Below are 20,334 nucleotides of genomic sequence, written 5' to 3' on the forward strand. Positions count from 1 at the left end.
TAGTAAGACAGGAAGGGAAGAGAGCCAGTAATCAGTGGATTACCACCACAGGCACCTATAGCTCCATCCTACCAGGAATCCTCAAGTAAAGGAGTAGCAGGAGCTCCAGAACTTTCCCAGGGAAGGTCAAGGAAGATATATTTGTCTACTGACTCTCCACCTCATTGGTTGAGGCTTGCTCCTGGGGGTCTTTGAATCCCAGAGAAAACTCCAGGCAGAGAAGAGAACAGTTTGGTGTTTTGGTGAGAAGTTTCCTAAGGAAAAAGAAAAAGTCTACCATGGCTATAGCTGAACAGCTGGAGGGAAACACAGGTCAGGGCATCAACGAGGTCAGCCCACTGACCATTTTTATATGGTTGCAATACCTAGATTCGTCATGAGATGCTGTATTGATTTTCTCCAGCAGGAAGAGGGTCTATTTGATTACTTCCTAAAAAAGGGTTACAGTGTGAATGACTTAGGCTACGTTTCCCAGCCGTGCCCTCCAGTAACCATGATGTGTGATGTGTGAAAGAGAAGAAAAAATGTGGCTACATTATCAGAGTACCTCTGCAGTGGACAATATTATGAAGCCATTAACATCACACTTTTGGGATTTTTAAGCACATGAAAAACGCTCAGCGAAATGGTTTTGTTAAATGAAAAACATCAAGTTCTAAAACTGCGATTTCAGTTATGTGAGAAAAAAATATTTTCACATGGAGCAATAAAAAGGCTAGAAAGAAACATTCCAGCATGTTGAGTGGTGTCTAACTTTGGCTGGATACTTTGATGACTTTCTGTGCCTTTCTTCATTTCCCGAATGTTCTATGTCGAACATTTTTCCTTTTTTTTTTTTTAATAAGCAAACATGTTTTTGGTTTTCTCTGTATGATCAGATTAAATGTGAAGCTTGCTGGGTGGACAGGTGGATTTAGCTCATAAGCTTGTTGGTTTGAGCACGGAGGGCAGGCTGTTACCCGGCTCAGTTACTGGGCCGGGAACTCAGCCCAGTTTCCCAGGGCAGTCTGACAATCTGTGGGCATTCATTTCAAGGTTAGCTCATGAGTCTGTTTCTGCATGAACTTGCAAGGCCAAGAGGGTAGTTCATAGATGGCATGTGCCCCGCAAGACTCCTGCCACAGCTGTTACTTGCTTGTGACAGAGGAGGCCACCGAAGGAGGCGGTACCTGGGATGGATTTCCCACCCACATGTTCTTTTTTGAACCAAGCTGAAGAGCACATCCTGGTTCACATGTGTTATTAGTTTATTGTCCTGAGCAGCCCTTCAGGCTAGTATTGGCCACTGGGCACTGCATTTCCAGCCCCATCTGAGACCAGGCATGCTGCTGGGGGTCAGGAGTTTCCTTAAGGAGGAAATGTTCCAGAGGGAAGTCATATGATCCATTAATAATGATTGATCATATAAAGAGGATGTGCTAAAGGCCAATGTAACATACAAATAAAATATGTTAGGAGTTTGGGAGGTGGTGGAGATGGCTGAGACTCTAGGGAAGAGTCACCATGGACTGGAGTGGAGTGGAGAAAGGTTTTGTAGAGAAGACAGTGCTTTGAATAAGGGGCCCATCAGAAAATGATGAAAATCTACCTAACTCAGTAGCATATATTGTTTATTGTCTTGGGTCAAGTACAGCCCTGAGTTCTCTAGAGTCCTGATCAGAGTTCTGTCTCACCTTCCCTGTGTGTCATTAGCTGTACTCTGATGAGTAATTGATGGTAAACATGGAGGTGCTGTTGCCAAAGGCTTAAATATGTCCGACAATTGGACATACGGAGAGGTACCAGTGATTTTCTGAACTACAAAACAATGATAGTGCTGGAAAACTCAAGGATGTCAAAGACACGTGAAGTTGTGTCCAGATTCAGCAAGCTGTTTAGCATGAAGCTGGTTAACTTTAGGGGACTTAAAAACATCATCAGCAGGGGATCCCTGGGTGGCTTAGTGGTTTAGCACCTGGCTTTGGCCCAGGGCCTGATCCTGGAGTCCTGGGATCGAGTTCCGCGTTGGGCTCCCTGCATGGAGCCTGCTACTCCCTCTGCCTGTGTCTCTGCCTCTCTCTCTCTCTTTCTGTGTTTCTCATGAATAAATAAATAAAATCTTTAAAAAAAACACAAAACATCATCAGCACAAGTGTTAGGTTGGCGAGTTGATGGCATACTAGTCTGGACTGGAGGCTCTAAATTCTTGGGAGTGCAGACATTCAGCTAGATTTGTATCAGAGAGGTCACAGACTTCGGGAAGAACTCTAAGAGGGCTCCATCTTCTCCAAAGATCTGTTTGATTACCAAACCTAATTCCTCACATCTTTGATCACAAGACCCCCATTGTGTATTTGCTTGTTCCATTAACATAACATGGGAATTGGGAAGCCGTGTCCCCCAAACCAACCAACAAGCAAAAATAACAGAATACGGACCCTGACTCACACAGAGAGCATACATTTCTTTCTGCTGGACTATTTGCAGTATGGCCAGGCCATTCCTGCACACAAGCTGGTCAGTACCCATGCCCACAGTGCCCACTCTCCTGTCCTTTGGGCTGGTCCAAAGGACATCTAACTAAAGAGATGAAAAGAGGTTTCAGGTTCACTCAGTCACTTCTGGATGTGAGGAGGGGCTAGGTGGCTCTTTTCACACAGAATGCCATTTTACACCTGGCTGCAAACTGTATGATAAGAGACGTGGTAATGGCTCCAGACTAACCAAACGATACACAGACCATGAAAATGAGGCCAGAGGAATATACTCATGACATTTCCTGGAGGCAGTATTTGCAGCTCTTTTGCAAATATTGACTCACTAAGTAGGAAGCTGGAAAAGAAATGTGGTTTATGGCTGGGCCAACCCCACTGAGTGCTTGGGTATGTCCTGAGGGACTTCTTGACTGGCCCTGGGATCCTGCCCAGAGACAAGCACTCCTTTATATGCCACCTGTAGTCCTCCTTGGGAGTATCTTCTCTGCCCTACCTAAATTCATAAAGGGCTTTCTTCTCTGATTTGTAATAGCCTTTTCTTCCACTGATTGGAAAAGTGAGGAGGTGAGATGAACTGCATGGGATGACATGTGGCCTTATTGAAGCAGTCATTCTATTTCATTTCATTTCATTTCATTTCATTTCATTTCATTATTTCATTTATTTTATTTATTTGAGAGGAAGAGAAAGCACTAGCAGGGGGAGAGGGAGAAGGAGAAGCAGACTCTCCACTGAGCAGGGAGCCCAGTGTGGAGCTCCATCCCAGGACCCTGGGATCACGACCTGAGCAGCAGGAAGCCACCCCACCAACTGAGCCACCCAGGTGCTCCAGATATGATCATTCTATTTGCGTATAGAAATGTGATGTTTTCTTTCCCCTCTCCCTTCTGAGCATCTGCACTGAAAGGACTTAATGCAAAGTTCCCTTCTTGCTGCAGATGTTTGCCAAGTGAGGCCATCTACCACATGGGAAGACAAACCCTGCTTTGTTAATCATCACCCTATGGGTAGAGTAGGCCAAAAGAATTCTTATAAAAGAACAGGAAGTACAAGAGGCTTGTGTCTTAGAGGAAGTTGCTTAGTACAGAGGAAGTTCTTTTGGAGCACAAGAGGGAAGAGGTCTATGGGTCACTGGAGAGGGGAACGTGCTTGTCAGTTAGCTCAGGTTCCTAAGGAAGTGGCCAGTCCTCAAGGGAGATGGGTGGTTGGGTGATGTGCCTGAGGACACAAGCTCTGGGGTTCTGGGTCCTGGCAGCATTTGCTGTGTCTCAAGCGTGTACAGGGCAGCCATCCTCAGAGTAGTGTGTGTGAGTGTGTGTGTGTGTATGTATGTGTGTGCACGTATGTGTGTATGGGCCAGTAGCATGGGGCTTCCAAGGAGAAATCAGGTTGACTCACATAAAATAGAGAGAGAGAGAGATGTGGTCCTTTTTCCACACCCAAGTAAAAGCAGTAGCTTTAAGCATTTGTCTCCATGACCCACATCAAAAAAATTAAGGACACCTGGGTGGCTCAGTGGTTGAGCATCTGCCTTCGGCTCAGGTTGTGATCCCAGGGCCTGGAATGCAGCTCCACACCGGGCTCCCCACAGGAAGCCAGATTCTCCCTCTGCCTGTGTCTCTGCCTCTCTGTGTGTGTGTCTCTCATGAATAAATAAATAAAAATAAAAATAAAAGAAATAGAAAATTAGCTAGGGAACCTTGGAAGGAGTCTGGGCAATCAGGGAGCCAGACTAATGAACTAAACTTATGTGGCAAATCCTCCTCCGCTGGTGGGTGTTATTACATTTTGTCTTGGTTAAGCTGGTAGAAAATGAGCCCAAAAGGACTATCCTCCCTCCCCCCACCATCCATGGACATCCTTCCTTCCCGTGAAGATATTTTGCACTCTCTGATTGTACCACCTTTCAAACCATCCCAACAACGGAGGGATTGACATGAAACATTTGTTCAGAGGTTTACTCTCTCTCGACAGGGTTACTCAACCAGATATATCCCTTCAATTTTTAAATCTTTTACTGCAGGGCGAAAGCCTTCACTACTTTGGTCACCGCTCTCCTCCACTAAGACTCAGTCTTCTCGTTCTTTATGCAACCACCTTTAAAAGAAAGTAGGTAGTTCTTTATTTCTTTTAGCTTTGAAAGAACACTGCTAGCATCAGCAAGCAGTCCAGAAGACTGAGAGGAGGAAGAGGAAGAAAGGGACTTGCCACCAAACCTCATCTGCACCATTGATTTGGCCTTGTAGGGATACTGGCTTCTCTCTCTTGATGGTGAGAGCAAGCACAGCTCCGAGCGTCTCTCCATCTGAGGCTCAGCAGATTTCCCAAGATTGAGTGACTTTGTCGTGGTGGAAAAATACATAGGTTCACAGGGATGGTCAACGTCCTATGAATCACTCCAGCAGAGAGGTGAATACTGGAGTCCCTTTTTGTAGTCTTTTCGTAAAAAGGCACCAAGAGTCCGATCTCACCAAGACAGAGAGGATCATTTCCCTGAAGATCTGCAAAAGAACATGCCATTCATGCTAAAGAACATTCTCAAGAATTCCAAGATGTTCTGTATTGAGCATGGTGTTCATGCTACTCAGCCGGGCATTTGGTCTCATTTGGGAAAGGAAATCGCATTGTTTAGGAATTAGACCTCACATATAGTTTAAGAAAAATACCTCTACGTGGTGGAATGTGGAGAGCTTTATGTATAAAACACTGTTTACCTTACCTGACATTTTCTAGTGTTTGCACTGGGCATAATGAATAAAGAAATGACAGGATCTTATCATAGAAAAGGAAGAGCTTTTATTTGTCTTGCAACATTTGGATTGATGGCCTTGCCTGCCTTTCTTTCCCCCCTTGGTCTTTGCCTTCTTTAAAAACAAAACAAAACAAAACAACTGAAAATTCCAAGTCTTCAGAGGAGGACAAGGAGCTGAAGAAACAGCTTTTGCCCAAAGTGAAAGGGTATGTGGAAGACTTCGGGGTCTTGGCCTCCTCCAGCCACTGGTCAACCAGTCCGGGGACTTGGTCAGCATCCCTCAAGCTGTCTGCCTTGCCTTGCAGGCAGAGGAGGGGTGGGTCATCCCTCCGTTTTTTTCCCAGCTCTGGTGCTCATTGAGTGATTCTCTTCTCGGAATTCCAGAGACTACCTAACTGCCACCTTAGAGTCCAGTCAGGGGAAGCTCGCCCACCATCAAAGGAGTAGTCATTCAGAAGATGTTCTTACCAAAGACAGGATGGGAACAGTATGTTCAGATACAGCAGGGAGAGCTAATAGGATTCATCCCCCTGATGCACCCATTGGTGTGGCACTGCTGTCCATCTGGGAGCCTGCAAGGAATCCTAGTGGGATGAGAAGGTTTGCTGGGGGAGATGTAGAAGCAAGGGGCAGGCATAGCTCTACTACAAACATTGTCTGACCTTTGGCTAAATCACTGGCCTCTCTGGGACACTCTTTCTTTCTTTCTTTCTTTCTTTCTTTCTTTCTTTCTTTCTTTCTTTCTTTCTTTCTTTCTTTCTCTTTTCTTTCTTTTCTTTCTTCTTTCTTTCTCTTTCTTTCTTTCTTTCTTTCTTTCTTTCTTTCTTTCTTTCTTTCTTCTTTCTTTCTCCTTCCTTCCTTCCTCCCTTCCTTCCTTCCTTCCTTCCTTCCTTCCTTCCTTCCTTCCTCCAAGATTTTATTTACTTAGAGAGAGAGTGCACAAAGGAGGGGAGAGGCAGAGGGAGAGGGAGAGAGAATCTCAAGCAGACTCCACACTGGGCATGGAGCCCAATGCAGGGCTCGATCCCATGGCCCCAAAATCCTGACCTGAGCTAACATCAAGAGTTGGACGCTTAACCAACCAAGCCACCCAGGTGCCCTGACACCATTTCTTTATAAGTGTGAGGTGAGGGTGATGAGATCAGCCCTGCATGGCTCAGGGGCTTCTGATAAGGCCCAAACATGTATGGAAGTAAGAAGGTTTGAAAATTATATGATGACACACAGACAGGAGGATTGTGATCCCTCCTTGGGAAAGGTGTTTCTGCCCTTCTGCCCGGACTCAGGAAGAGGCAGGGCTGGGGGTTTGTGGCACAGGGGTGAAGGGGGAAGAGTCTGGGCTGAGGGAGTAGAAGAGTCAAGAGCAGTCAGGTCAAGAGCAGGGCTGGAGGACCTGTGAGAGCAAGAGAAGGCCCCTACCCAGCAGCCAGATCCACGCTGGGGTGTTTGGAAGCTCTGAGCCAACTATGTCCACTTCCAAAGGCCATCATTTATGGGCAGTGTGGTCTTACTGTTGGAAATTCCTGTTATACTCTTTTCTCAAAACAGAACATGCATAGCTCTGGGATTACACCCCTTACCCTGATGCCCCAACTAGGATGCTCCTGCCTTATGAGACCCATCACAGCACTGTTTGGTGGCCCTTGCTATGCTAAACAAGAAGCAGGAGCATTTGACTGATGAGGCTGTCATGGTGCTGAGATGGAAACCAGACCAAGTGATAGCAAGGAGGATGATCATATTTACTGTGTATGCAGTACTGTGTCCAGATGCTGAGCTAACTGCTTTACATACATTTGCTTATTTAACCTTCACAGCTATCCAGTGGGCTTGTTACATTATTACTTTATTCCACTTTAGAGAAGTTAGAGGAGATATGGGAACCTAATCCTAGGAGGGGTCCTGGAACCCTAGATCTCCTGGCTTGTCTTTGTGATGGAACTGACTTTGAAGCTGGTTTGTTTGGACTCCAGGTTCTAGCCTCCATCATTGTGCTCTTCTGCTTCTCCTGCGTCCACAGTTTCTAATCAAGTCTGCCCCAAGTTGTCTGGTTTTCAGCAGAATCCCAAAGAATGAACTGAGTCAGTCCTGAGCAGTGAGGAGAGCAACACATAGCAGTGATCCAAAAAAGGGCCTGACTCGCTCCTCATATATGGTGAGGAAAATATAAATAAAATAAAATAAAATAGAATAGAATAAAATAAAATAAAATTAAATTAAATTAAATTAAAAACAACAAAACTATAGTAATATAAACACAGGAGTTCTCTACTGTGTTTAGGGACAGGCAATGACTTGCCGCTGGCCATTCCAGCTGGTGGTGCGCTGGTGCTGGCTTGCACTGGCTCACACCTACCTTCAGGAGCCAATTGTGTGCGTCTCTTCCCAACTCTGCATTTGATGAAATTAGGTGGGTAGTTCAAAGTTGGCCAAGGAAGAGTAGATATTGTATGCGATTTAAGGGGCAGGTGAAGGTGTCCTTTGAAAGCTGCTCAAGTAACCACACCTGCTCAAGACAGCTGCATCAGAGTGACGGGACCCCCGTGCCAGTTCTACTGGAGCTTCTCACTTCAGAGCTGCCATCTGTGCCCACAGGGAAAGGGGTCGTGGTCAGAGTTTCCTTTGGCAAGGGCTGGTGGCTCGGCTTGTGACAGCGAGGCTGCAAGTCTGTGTGAATGACCTCTTCCTTTTTGACATTTTACCATAACCTACCACTGATGTCGTGGCCAAATGGATGGAAGCACAGAGCCACACCGATTCATCTGTGAAAGGTATTTGTCAGATCACCTAAAACTTTTCAACTGCATCTGCATTCACCAGGCAGGACACTTACTAATGTTACCTATCTGCAGTACAAACTTTCTCAATTTTCCACCAAAATGGGAGCTAGGAAGATGATAACCCAGTTTTGCTATTCCTTCCAGAGTTTTGTATGAAGCCTTTTGTCTGAAATGGGGGAGAAATGTGTGCATTTTTGGCTGTTCTCCTAACTCCTCCCTTCCTCTCTCTGTATGTGCTCCTCGGAAAGGGATGGGGTGGAAATGTCTGTTGGGCACTTACCCCAGTGCCCTTCACCTGGAGTTATGAGAGCGGAGCACCAGACAGTCTCTCTTACTAAGGCCCCTCGGTTCAAAGATGCGGTGCCTGAGTAACTGGCATCCGTGGGCCGCGGAACATAGTGAATTCGGCAAGTGTGTGATTCCCAGTGGCTTGAGGGAGGACAGGGTTTTGGTCTCAGCTCTTCAGCAGCTTTAAGACTTTTGTTCTTCCTAAAGAGTACTTGTTTTCCCGATCAGGACTTAACAGGTGGAAGGACACCTTCCTTCAGACTCTCTAGTAAAAGAGCAGCCAGGCCTATGGTAAAAATAAGAGATGGAATGCCCCACTCTGCCCCACTCTGCAGCTCACATTTGGGGACCAGAGGGCATGGGACAGCTGGGAGGCCCTGCCTGCACATTCCTGTCCTGCGAGGCTCTGCTTCTTACGTGGACTGTCTTATATAAGACTCAGCGGCAGCAGCCTGCCCCTCCCTGCTGGGACAGCTCCCAGGGCCCCGGATTAGCTGGCTAGAGCCAGGCTCTATTTCTGGAAGGCAGAAAGTTCAGCTCAAGGGTAGCCACCGGGAAGATACTCATTTACTTCACTGAAGGGAGCAGAGATAGAGCCTCCTAGGGTGAAAATTATTCTGGGAGACTCTTTTGTATAGATACACCGAGAACATTCAGGATCAGAGCAGGGGAAGTGAGCAGAGGGAGTGCACACTTGAAAAGTAAGCCTTCCTCCTGTTGCCATGCCTTCCTTTGGCCACTGCATAGATTCAACCCTGGGATTTTAAAAATATAATTTATCCAGTAAGCCTGATGTGACAAGACTGTGGTTTTTTGTCTTCGCCACCAGCCTACACTTATATTTGACTACAGATTTTACATAAATAAATACAGTACATCCTGATTATTCAACCTCCCGTGGAATCTCTGTTAACACAAATAACAGATCCCCGTGCCAGGCTAAACATTTGTTATTATACTCAGGTGGCTGGAAGTGCATATGCTCACCTGTTCCACTGCCTCAGCAGGAAGTTAATTCCTTGAGGACAGAACAAAGTGATAATTTCAGGTGGTTGATTAAGGAAAAACTATCTGAATTCTCGTTTTTAGTGATGGTGATGTGTGGTGTGTGTGTGTGTGTGTGTGTGTGTGTGTGTGTGATGGGTGTATGATAGTGTGTGGAGTCTACTGGAAAGGACAGTTTTCACTGGGGGATAGGGGAGTGAAAGGGGACAGCCAAGCTGTGATCTAGGAACTGGAAATGAAAACTAGCCACCAAAGCGGGTTGAAAGCAGAGACATTGAGGCTTGTGAGCAGGAACAAATCCAGAAGGCAGGAACCAAATCAGGAAAGGGCTATCCCATGACAGGAAGGAATATAGAATGGGAACCAGGCAAGTGGGCTTTGACAAGACCCTGGACATTCCTGAAAGGCCAAGGTTAGCAAAAGGAGTGTACGCACCACAGCCCAGAGGGATCCTGGTCTGTGCCATAGGCAGCAGATTCTGTTGCCTGAAGACTGGAATGCCCTACGTGATCACCTGCTATTATATACTCAGATGAACACCCAACATTTTGGGAAGGCACATTTGGAAACAGCTCCCAGAGATAAGTGTTTGAGCAGCAGAGAGAAAACCAGATATCCTGAGTTCTTCATCATGGTTTTATTATCTTACCCTTTCTGTTCAAGCATAGAGGTGGCAAGACCAAATTTGTGGTAGATGGAGGAACATGGGCGGGTGCCTCGGATGCCCATTGAGAAGGCATTGCTGTGCCCAGGACCAGATGATGGTGGCCCAGACCAGGGTGAGGTTGGAGATGCAAAAGAGGGTTGGATTTGGGTGCTAGTTAGACCGCTGGTTGCAAATCAAAATGCCCTAATAAATTTCTGTTAACCATAAGAGAACAAGAGATGGGAAACCCCAGTAACTCTGTTGGAGACCTGCAAGTTAGAAGAGACATGAATGTATCTGCCAGTTGAATGCAGGGAATTTATTTGGAGTCTCTACTCAAACAATCTGTTAAAAAGTTATGAGACATGGAAAGTTGAACACTGACTTTTTTTTATTATTAAGGAGTAGTTTTACATGTGATAGTGGCATTGTGGTTTTTTTTTTTTCCAGAGGTCTTATGTTTTTGAGATGTATGCTCCTGAGACTTTATAGAGGAAATGGTATGACTAGAGTTTTCTCCAAAGAATAGGGGGAGTGGGCAGGAGTTAGCTGAAGCTGGATTGGCTCTGAGTTGCAATGTGTCAAAGCTGAATGACAGGCTTGGGGGCTCATTGTGCATGGAGTCAAGACTTTCCTTGTAATGATGGCTGCCAGCACCACACCCCAGAAACTTTTCAGAGCTTCGTGTCTGCTCCACTTGTCTAAGAAGGGTCCTATGGCTCTAGGATGAGGACATCCAAATGCTCACGTTAATAGGGACATAAAACAGCCACAAAAAGGTGGGGTTGTAGAGGAGCTTTACTGTTTGTTTTAAATGTATTTATACAGTTCTTCCTGCTAAAAATTGTAAAGAAGCAGCATTTTGGAATTTACTGAGAGGAGTACAGGCACCATCTTATTGCACTTCACAGACACTGGTTTTTTGTTTTGTTTTGTTTTTTTACCAATTGAACATTTGTAGTAACCTGTTTTTCTGACGGCATTTGCTCACTTCCTGTCTTTGTGTCACATTTTGGTAATTTGCAATATTTCAAACTTTTTCATTATTATTACCTTTGTTATTGATGATCGGTGATTACCACTCACTGAGAGTTCGGATGATAGCATTTTTAGCAAGAACATACTTTTAATCAAGGTATGTACAGTGTTTTTTTTAATATAATGCTATTACACAGTTAATAGACTACAGTAGAGCATAAACATAACTTTTATATGCACCAGGAAACCAAAAAATTCATTTGACTTGCTTTATTGTGATATTCACAGCATTGTGTGGTGGTCTGGAATTGAACCTGTAATATCTCTGAAGTCTACCCGTGATGATGTGTGAGAGAGGCTAGTTGTCCTCCTTCTCTATTCCTTCTTAGCTGAATCGTAATTGTTTGGTAGGTTTCACTGCTGGCCAAACACTTCCCAGCCTCCTTATTAGAGGGCATGGCCATGTGATTTGGTTCTGGCCAATGAGATGTAGCAAAAATGTCACGTGGAACTTTCTGGAAGGCTCCTGAAGGGGAGCTGACTCCTCTAGGAGGTGTGTCCCTCCTCACTTCTCCCCATCTGTCTCCTGTTGCCTGGAAAAGGGATGGGGGGGTTCAGAGCCCCAGGACCCCTGCTGGGCCATGAGGTGGTTTTGAGGATAGAAGCCACACACCTTATATGTCAGAGCAGAATAAAGGAGGAGCCTAGGTTGCTGATGAGTCTCTGAACAGATTGAAAGTAGTGAGAGTGAACTTTCATGTGCTTCAGCCAAAATTGCTCTAGTTTTTTTAAATAAAGATTTTATTTATTTATTGAGAGAGAGAGAATAGAAGGAGAAGGAGAAGCAGGCTTCCCACTGAGCAGGGAGCCCAGTGTGGGACTTAATCCCAGGACCCCAGGATCATGACCTGATCTGAAGGCAGACATTTAACCAACTGAGCCACCCAGGCACCTCCTACTTTAGGTTTTTAATTGTATGCAGAGTCTTACTGCCGATTGATACAGGTGACTCTATTTTAATAAATAAAGTTCTACTTGCCATCATCTATCAAAAAGCAAAATATTGAGAGTCATCAACTCAGCAGTTTCAATCAGGACTCCAAACTGTAGACATGCATCAAGAAATAGTATTGTTTGCAAGAGCAAACACGGTAAAAAACAAAACAAAACAAAAAAAACAAAAAACAAACCACACTAAAACAAAACCCTCAGCATCCACGCATGGGGCCTGGTTACAGAAACGCACCTTGAGTGGGAGGGCAGACAGCCACTTGCAGAGTGAGACAGGCCTGTTTGTGTTGCTATAAAAGAGCCTCAAGTCTTATTAGTAATTGAAACCAAGGGAGTTATATTTTAAAAAGCAAGTGAGTGTGATTGCTTTTGTATAAATAAGTATAAAAATATGCACATATATTTCCTAGAAGGAAAGAAAAGCCTTGCTAACCGAAGGAAGACAGGGCCAGGGGGTTGGCATAGAAAGAGTGGCATTCACTTTGTCACTGAATATATTTTTGTACAGATTGAATTTTCTTTCTCTAGACTAATAAAAAAATTACTTCTGGCGGTACAGCTTTGCTCAAAGCCTGATATCCTAAATTAACAGCACAAAGAGTTTATGATCATTACATTTTCTTTGCCATCGTTCTCTTACAATCTCAGGTAGAGATTGATTTCCGTCTGAACTAATGTCAATGGTTATAGCAAAGATGTTTTTGTCCACTTCCCATCTCCCTGTCCTTCTATCCCTCCCCTTGTACCTCTCCCCTTGCCATAAATGTTGCTATTACTGATTCTCCAAGGAGCTCGTCTTCCCAGGGCCCGGGAAGGCAATCCGGGAGCCCAGAGCAGAGCAAAGCAACTTGCAGGAATGCTGAGCTGTCCATCCGCTCAGGGGCAGATGGTGACATTCTGACTCAACACACAGTCCTGGTAACACTCAGTGGCCTCCAAGTAGTTTTTACCAGTAGTTTTGTTTGTTTCTTGCTGATGAATGAGGACACACAAGCTCTGACAGGAGTTGGCATATGTCCTGGAGCTCATTGACTTGGGCTTCGAATGAAGACCGGGTATTTTTGACTCTTCCCTCCAGCAAGCGAGCTCTGCTGATGAGAGCAGGATGGGAACACAGCAGGAAGACAGCCACGCGCCACAAGGCAGATGGCAGGAGAGGTGACATTTGTTTCCAAAGGATCCCAAAGCCCTAGGGAGCTCACAAGAGCAGTTCAAATGGCACTTCAGTTTTAGGACAGTTCTTTCTAGGGGTCTGCATCCTTTAATGAGAGAAATCTGAACCTTAGCAACCCCATGGTCCAGAAAGGATTTCCATAGGATGATCAAGAAAACTCAGGTCTTGATCTGAGTGGCAGATCCAGGGTTGGCTTCAGGGTTGGAGTTTCACATAGAGGAACATGAGTTGGCAAAGTCTGAGCAATGAAGGGAGGAGGAATATGTGGGAATTATGGGATCTAGGAATTTGTCACTAGACCGAGTATATTGATCCCGACCACTCTGGTTTGTGAAATGCATGCCCAAATTGAACTGGCTTAAAGAAGAATCAGGATTTATTGATCCATGTAACTGGAAAGTTTGGTCGGTGATTTCAAGTCTACTTAGATCCAAGGCTTAGAACAATGCGTCAAGAACACTGTCACTGCTTCCCTCCCTCTCCCTTTCCTTCCTCTGTATTAGTTTCATTCACAAACCAGCATTCCCTACAGGGGGCTAGAGATGGTCTCCAGAGTTCCATCTACCAGTTTAGCAATCCCATCAGACACATCTTTCTCTATAGCTCCAACAACGTCAGGGCTGATTTTCACACCTAGTTTGGGACACATGCCCACCTCTGAACCCATCAACTGCCCCTGTGATCTTGCAGGCCTAGACCTGCTACCCAAGCCAGAAGCCAGAGTCACAGCAGATGTTAGAGGGGCCACAGCTGGGGGTGTTGTTATCAGGGGCAAGAGGAGAAGTTGGTAGACAATTAAATGTACAGTGGACATGTCTGAGCTTCAAGTTTCTTTCCAGGATTAAACAAAAGCAGAAAAGGGACTCCTCCTACACCCCCAGTATATAATCCTTCTTTGAAATGTTAGGGATTAGAGGCTTCCAGACCCTAACCCAGGCTTTGGGGCTTACTCTAGAGTCTTTGGGAGTTTTTTTGTGGTTATCCTGAGTGTGGGGTTGAAATAAATTGGGACTGGAAAACATCTACATACTCTTAGGAGTGTTCTCCAGGTATGAATGGATTCCTGGTCTAGGATACCACTCTGAAAGGTAAAATAATTCTAGAGCTTTCCTAGGTGCTTCCTTTTCTGCCCCAAATCTAAAGGGACCAGCCTGATTTATTTTTGGTTCCACATTTGCCTCTGTTTTTATAGACTTTTACTAATTTTTTTTAAGATTTTGTTTATTCATTCATGAGAGACAGAGAGGTAGAGACATAGAGGGAGAAGCAGGCTTCCTGTGGGGAGCCCAATGCAGGACTTGATCCCAGGACCCCCGGATCACATCCTGAGCCCAAGATAGATAGATGCTTAACCACTGAACCACCCAGGCATCCCTACTAATGGTTTTTATAGACTTTTACTAGTGGTGAGCTGGACCCACACCCAAGCGTTCTGGCCCCAAATCAAGCAGGCTCTCCTGTGCTCTGCTGTGGGTGGCTAGGAAGAATAGCAATGGACATCAGTGTCGCCTTCCAGAAACAGGATGTTTGAAAAGAAATCTTTGTAAAACTGAGCAGTGTTGTCTTTCAGAATACACAGATTGAGCCGAGTCTACAGCGACTTGGAAAAGACTGGATCTGAATGCAAATTATGTGATCAGACCAAGTAAGCAAAGAGAAACGCAGCATTGCCAGCTCTTTGCACCATTTCTGAAAATGAGAATTGTGCAAAGACAAGTAGCTTATCTCAGGAACTGACAACTGTCAATTCATTTTCTTACTGGTGACAAGAAAATATTCTGGAACTCTTCCTACAGGAATGGCTGTCAGGCGTACACCAATTTCCAAGCAAAAGTTAGTAAAGGAGGAGGAGTATCATTTGTAAATGTGAAGAAAAAGAGTCCATCTTGGCCACACAAAAAGCTTGGGTGATGGCCCATATTCATCTCTGTGCTGAAACACTGACTGAGAGGCTATTGGTGGAGAAAATGCCCCCACGGTCCCTGTCAGATGTAGGTCACCCCCTCAAAAGCACACTGGGAAATTTTTACATGGCATCTGATCAATGCCTTCCTTTTACTTACAGGGAGGATTAGAAAGTTCAAGTAAGACAGGTCCTCTTCACCCTTCTCAGTTCAAGAATTGATCCAGAGAGGAACCCAAATCTGGAAATGTCAACAGTGGTCACCTTACAACTTCTAGAATGGGCCATCCTACCCACCATGTGATTGGACCAGCGATGTCCCCTAACCAAGTCAGAATCCACTAAAATCACTCTTTAGGGATTCTGAACTCAGAGATGCAGATAGAATTTGCCCGTATGGTTGAGGAACAGAAGGAAACAGATACGTAGAGCATAAGCTGAGACACCAGGGCACCAGTTGCTATAAACCAGCCGCCCACAGGACATGTCTGAAGCACAACATGTTTTGCTTGGCCGGCAGGGTTTGAAATTCAAAATGATTGCCAACACGAGATGCTTTCACATTTTAAAATGGGTGGGCTTCCAGAGCAAACCATGTGGAAGTTGTGACTTTCTAAGAATAGTCATGGGAGGTGCATTTGGGACTCTTCAGACTTTTCGGACAGGCATTCAAACATCACATGTGTTCTCATGACTGTCCCTCTAGGAGCGCCACTGGCCATGCTCCAGATTCTGGAGCTATCTGTGGGGCTCTACTTAAAATCACTGAGATTTTAGCAAACTTATGTGGGACAGGATGAATGAAGGATTTTATATAAGTGTCCCAGGGTCCCCACCTACTCCTTTCATTCCTGAGACCCCAAGCCCAAGTGACTCCAGTGATTTTCTGTTTTAGATGCCCTGTTGCACACCCACCAGAGGGGATCCAGTGAACCTGCACTAAGTGGAAGAGCTGGGTTCTGGCCATGGAGGCTTCTGATGAGCCCCAGTTCCTGCCCCTACTAAGGTCTGGTTCATTGGCAATTCCTGAATCCCTAAGACTTCCATACAGGGAGTGAGCATTCTCTCTTTTCCGTGCTACCCCCATACAACACACAATTTATTTGAGCAAATTTGAGTGGGTTTCAGACCTGGCTGCCAAAAGAGCTCTGGCTAAGATGACTTCTGAGGATTAACCTAGCAAAGGGAAGATGCCATGGGGAAGGGCACTGGACAGTGTGGCACTCCATTTGCATAACGTCACCTGAAGCCAATGGCCCCTACAATAAGGTTCTCCATGCACTTTCTTGGTGGCCTTAGGACCCTGGTGGTATGGACCCTTTTAGGCTTCTTCCCACCCACAGCATCTGGGCAGAGCTAACTATATCATAGAAGACATCAAGCTAGAAATGGCTTGACTTTTTCTCTCTCTCTCTCTCTCTCTCTCTCTTTTTTTTTTTTTTGCCCCCACATTTCTGCTCAAGTACTCAGCTTATATGTTGGGCAGATATTTTTAAGTGTTTGCTTGTTTCTTGCCAAATTTTGGTGACCTCGCTCATTGGGTCTGTTTGCGAATGTCAGAAGGGGTAAAGGTCCCCAATACTGGCACTTCGAGACCTGAGTTCTTTTGGGCTCTTGCCCAAGGGAGTGGGTGTGCAGCATGTTTTAAAGCCATCATGCAGTTCTTTGCTCCTTTGTGTGAGTCAGAGTCATGTGCTGTCTAAAATAGGTGGAGCGTGTGGGCAGGATAGTCCAAACACCATAGTTAAGTCATGGAGTTTATTCCTAGGGAGAGTGTGGCCCCTCATCCAGAGCCTTGGCGAAGCTCCATATGACTTCTGTAGGCATCGCACTGAGCATGCAAACCTGCTGAGTTGACTGCTTCTGCTCTGCCCTGGGGATCCACACACACCTTCATGCTGTGTGTTTAGGAAAGTTGAAACAAGTAGATTTTACCAGATGTTTGAACACTAAACAGGCACATAATTAGTTTATTAGGGCTTCCCTAACAAACTGTATAGAGCATGTGGCTAACTAGGAAGGCACAAGCTCATTCATGCAGCTCCACATGGAGGCATGTTTGGGATTTTTTTTTTACACTTTTTAAATATAAGTTTGGAAAGAAGGTACCCTTCCTCGTACCCCCCGTGCTCCCCAACACACACACACACACACACACACACACACACACATACACATACACACACACACTAGTGTGAACATGTTCTCATAACGTTCCCATGAATGTTTACCCGATAGCTCATGCTGATTGTGGCACCAATGGCTAAGTTCTAAACCTACCTGTAGCTTGTACTGCTTAGCTGGCTGTTCTGCTGTAGCTTATTGAAGTAATTGCATGACTATTTGAGATGTTGGGAGCTGGTGATGAGCTAACTCCCCACCATCCCCACCTATAATGCCTCAGAGCACAGAGATGGAAACTCTTTCCTGGAAGAAAGGCACAAGGGGGAAGGAAGCAGTTGCTTAGAAGTGTTGCCAAACCCCTGTGCAACAACAGCTTAGTTAGCTTAGTTAGTAGCAAATACCTGCTGTGTCCGAGAAAACTTTGAGCGATTGCTTCGTAAGGGGTGAGAAGGAAGGTTTTACTGAGCCAAAACCAAAATCTGATCACCACTCAGCCTTGCCCTAGGCAGAAGGTTGGCCATCAGTCTTCCTCTTTGGAACATTTTCTTGCCCTCCCTCCTGGCTTTTGCACATGCCACCTCACCACCATGCTATAGATAACCATCATTCCCCCTGCCCTCTTACATTCTTCATTTTTATCCTATAATGAGTATCAGTCACTGTGAAATTCTGAGATAACTGTGAGCCTTATTGTCAGCTGTGACATAGAAGAATCTATCCTCCTTTTGGTGACTATTATCAGAAGTGGAAGGGCCTGTGGGCAGGAGGGGGGCTTTTTTTCTTTACTTTCTTGAACCTGCAAATCTTGGTTTCAGGAAAAGAAAATAGTAAACAGGATATCCTAGTGGGGCACCAAGAGCTTAAAATCCACACAGGACAGTGTCTCCGAAAGGGACTTGTATTGTTCTGATGCATTGCTGCTTTTCTTGTTCGAGTTGCTTGTTTAAGTTTTATTTTGTTGCATTTTTGAGAACTTGACATTTTCCTTCCCCCAGGGCTGCAAATGCAGAAGCAGCACTGACCAGCACTTGACACGTCTCTGAGACTCAGGAGACCCTATAGCTTCCTGGTAAGAGTTGTCTCCTGACAGTTCCTGGCTACTGCATTGCGCAAGGGTATTTTAAGCGACAAGAGGGCCACTTACTAACAAACTCCTTAATTGAAAACTTTGCTGTCAGACTATATTTGGGAGAGCCTGTTATCTTTCCTTGTTGTCGTTTGTAAGGACTAACTCTGGGTCCAGCTTGTATTCATACAGAAATGTCATCTGGCTACTTTACTGCTTAAATGTGTTAACTTTTAAGAGCGCTGTTATGGAGACTAAGAAAAGGAAGATTCTGGGATTGTTAAATTTGCTAAAGATTTTCACGGGTTCTCCAGTGATTTCAGAAATGATCACCTTTGAAGACAGATTGCATGCAATGTTGCCACCCTTGAGAATCCCCAGGAAATGGCCATTCCAAATGGTAATGACTCCAGGAGACCAGTCTTATTCTTGCTAGATGGAAATCCCAGTAGGATTTCATTTGGTTCAAAGTGGTGTACCTGGACCTCTCTTCACTTACCAAAGTTAATGGTTCTTATCAATGTGCTCAAGGGGTATAGTAAGAATTTCTCATTTTCATAAGGAGAAATGAAAACACTGAGAAAGCAGAACTAGAGCTCATTACCACTAAGCATGGGAGTGTTGCCTTTCTTCTATCACAATTACGTCAATTCTTTTGTCAGTATCTTCTTTTTTAAGTTATTTTAAAAAAGATTTTATTTACTTATTTGAGAGAGAGAGAGCGCGCGCATGAGTGAGAGGAGAGGCAGAAGCAGAAGCAGAGAGCCCAACATGGGGCTGGATCCCAGGACCCGGGGATCACAACCTCATCTGAAGGCAGATGCTTAACTGACTGAGCCATGCAGGTGCTCAGTCAATATTTTCTAATATTGTTAGAAATTAGATGCCCCTTGTCAATATTTTCTAATTTCTTTTTTTAGTTCTAGAGGTTTTCTTCCACCCTCCAATCCCGTTTGACTGAATAAGCAATTGCTCATTCTCTTCTGAGTCTTTCCAGTCAACATCTAAATTTAACTTCCTCCTTGTTTCTTCCACTCGGTGGCTTCTGCCCTTACCCAGAGTTGTGATTGGGCAGGAGTCTGCTGTCCATGCAGGGCTGGCTCAGGGGGATTGCTGATCAACTCTCAAAGCCTTACACGTTGACAACAGCCCAATTCATGCGGCCTGACATCCGTCCACTTCATTAGACACATATTCTGATTACCTCTAGAAAATTCTAGCCTCTTTGAGTACCCCACAACCACTACCAATTTTGAATACGTTTTCCAGTCTCTTGATATCATGCAAATTTTGTGAGCTTGCTGAAGGGAGGGTAGTGCCCAGCGTCATATTCAAAGTACTCTCACACATGTCTTCAGTATTCTTTCCTTCTTCCTCATACCTACTCCCTAGCTACACTCTGTCCAAACTCCGTATTGATTCCGCCTACCTGGTGTTTTCCTGGTCCTTGCTGGAGAAGGCACTATGCAAGCTTGTCTAGATGGTCAACCCCCAAAAGTGTGCAAGGCCCTCATAAGACCGCAGGCTATCTAGACCTTGATCATTGGCCAAAGTGAAGAATAGGCATATCCCACAACTGTCCATAAACATGTTCCCATTTCAATGTATCCAAGTGTATGTCAGTCACTAATATAGAATTCAGCTGTTTTTCAGAGAAACGAATTGTGTTTCAGGGCTAGTTCATCTTCAGAGTCCACTTAATTGGTCCCCCCCCCCGCAGGTTTTAATTAGAACTAAACCAAGCCTTTCTGACGATTAGACAACGTCAAAACCATATATCATGATTATACCGCAGGTTGGCTTCACAACCTGCACACTGGAAAATGACCATAATTAGCTGAGCCTAAAATGCTGCAAGACATCTGACAACTTGACCAGCTAGCCACACAGGAAAAGGGGTTTATTAACTAGAGTGACATTTGATCTGCAACATAGATAGTGAAAAATGAAAAATGTTAGCCGTGGCAATGACTAATGATAAAATATCTATTGCTTAAATATCCATGTGTGGGGGCAAAAATAGTGACAAGGGGGACAGAGCTGTTTGTGTATAAGTTCCAGCTGGTGAGAGTGCCAGGTGGTTCTGAGTCTCTGCTAAACCCTGATTTGTAGGCTGGCTCTCTGTTAATCAAC

Source organism: Nyctereutes procyonoides, unplaced genomic scaffold (assembly GCF_905146905.1).
Source record: "Nyctereutes procyonoides isolate TBG_1078 unplaced genomic scaffold, NYPRO_anot_genome, whole genome shotgun sequence".
NCBI classification, from domain to species: Eukaryota; Metazoa; Chordata; class Mammalia; order Carnivora; family Canidae; genus Nyctereutes; species Nyctereutes procyonoides.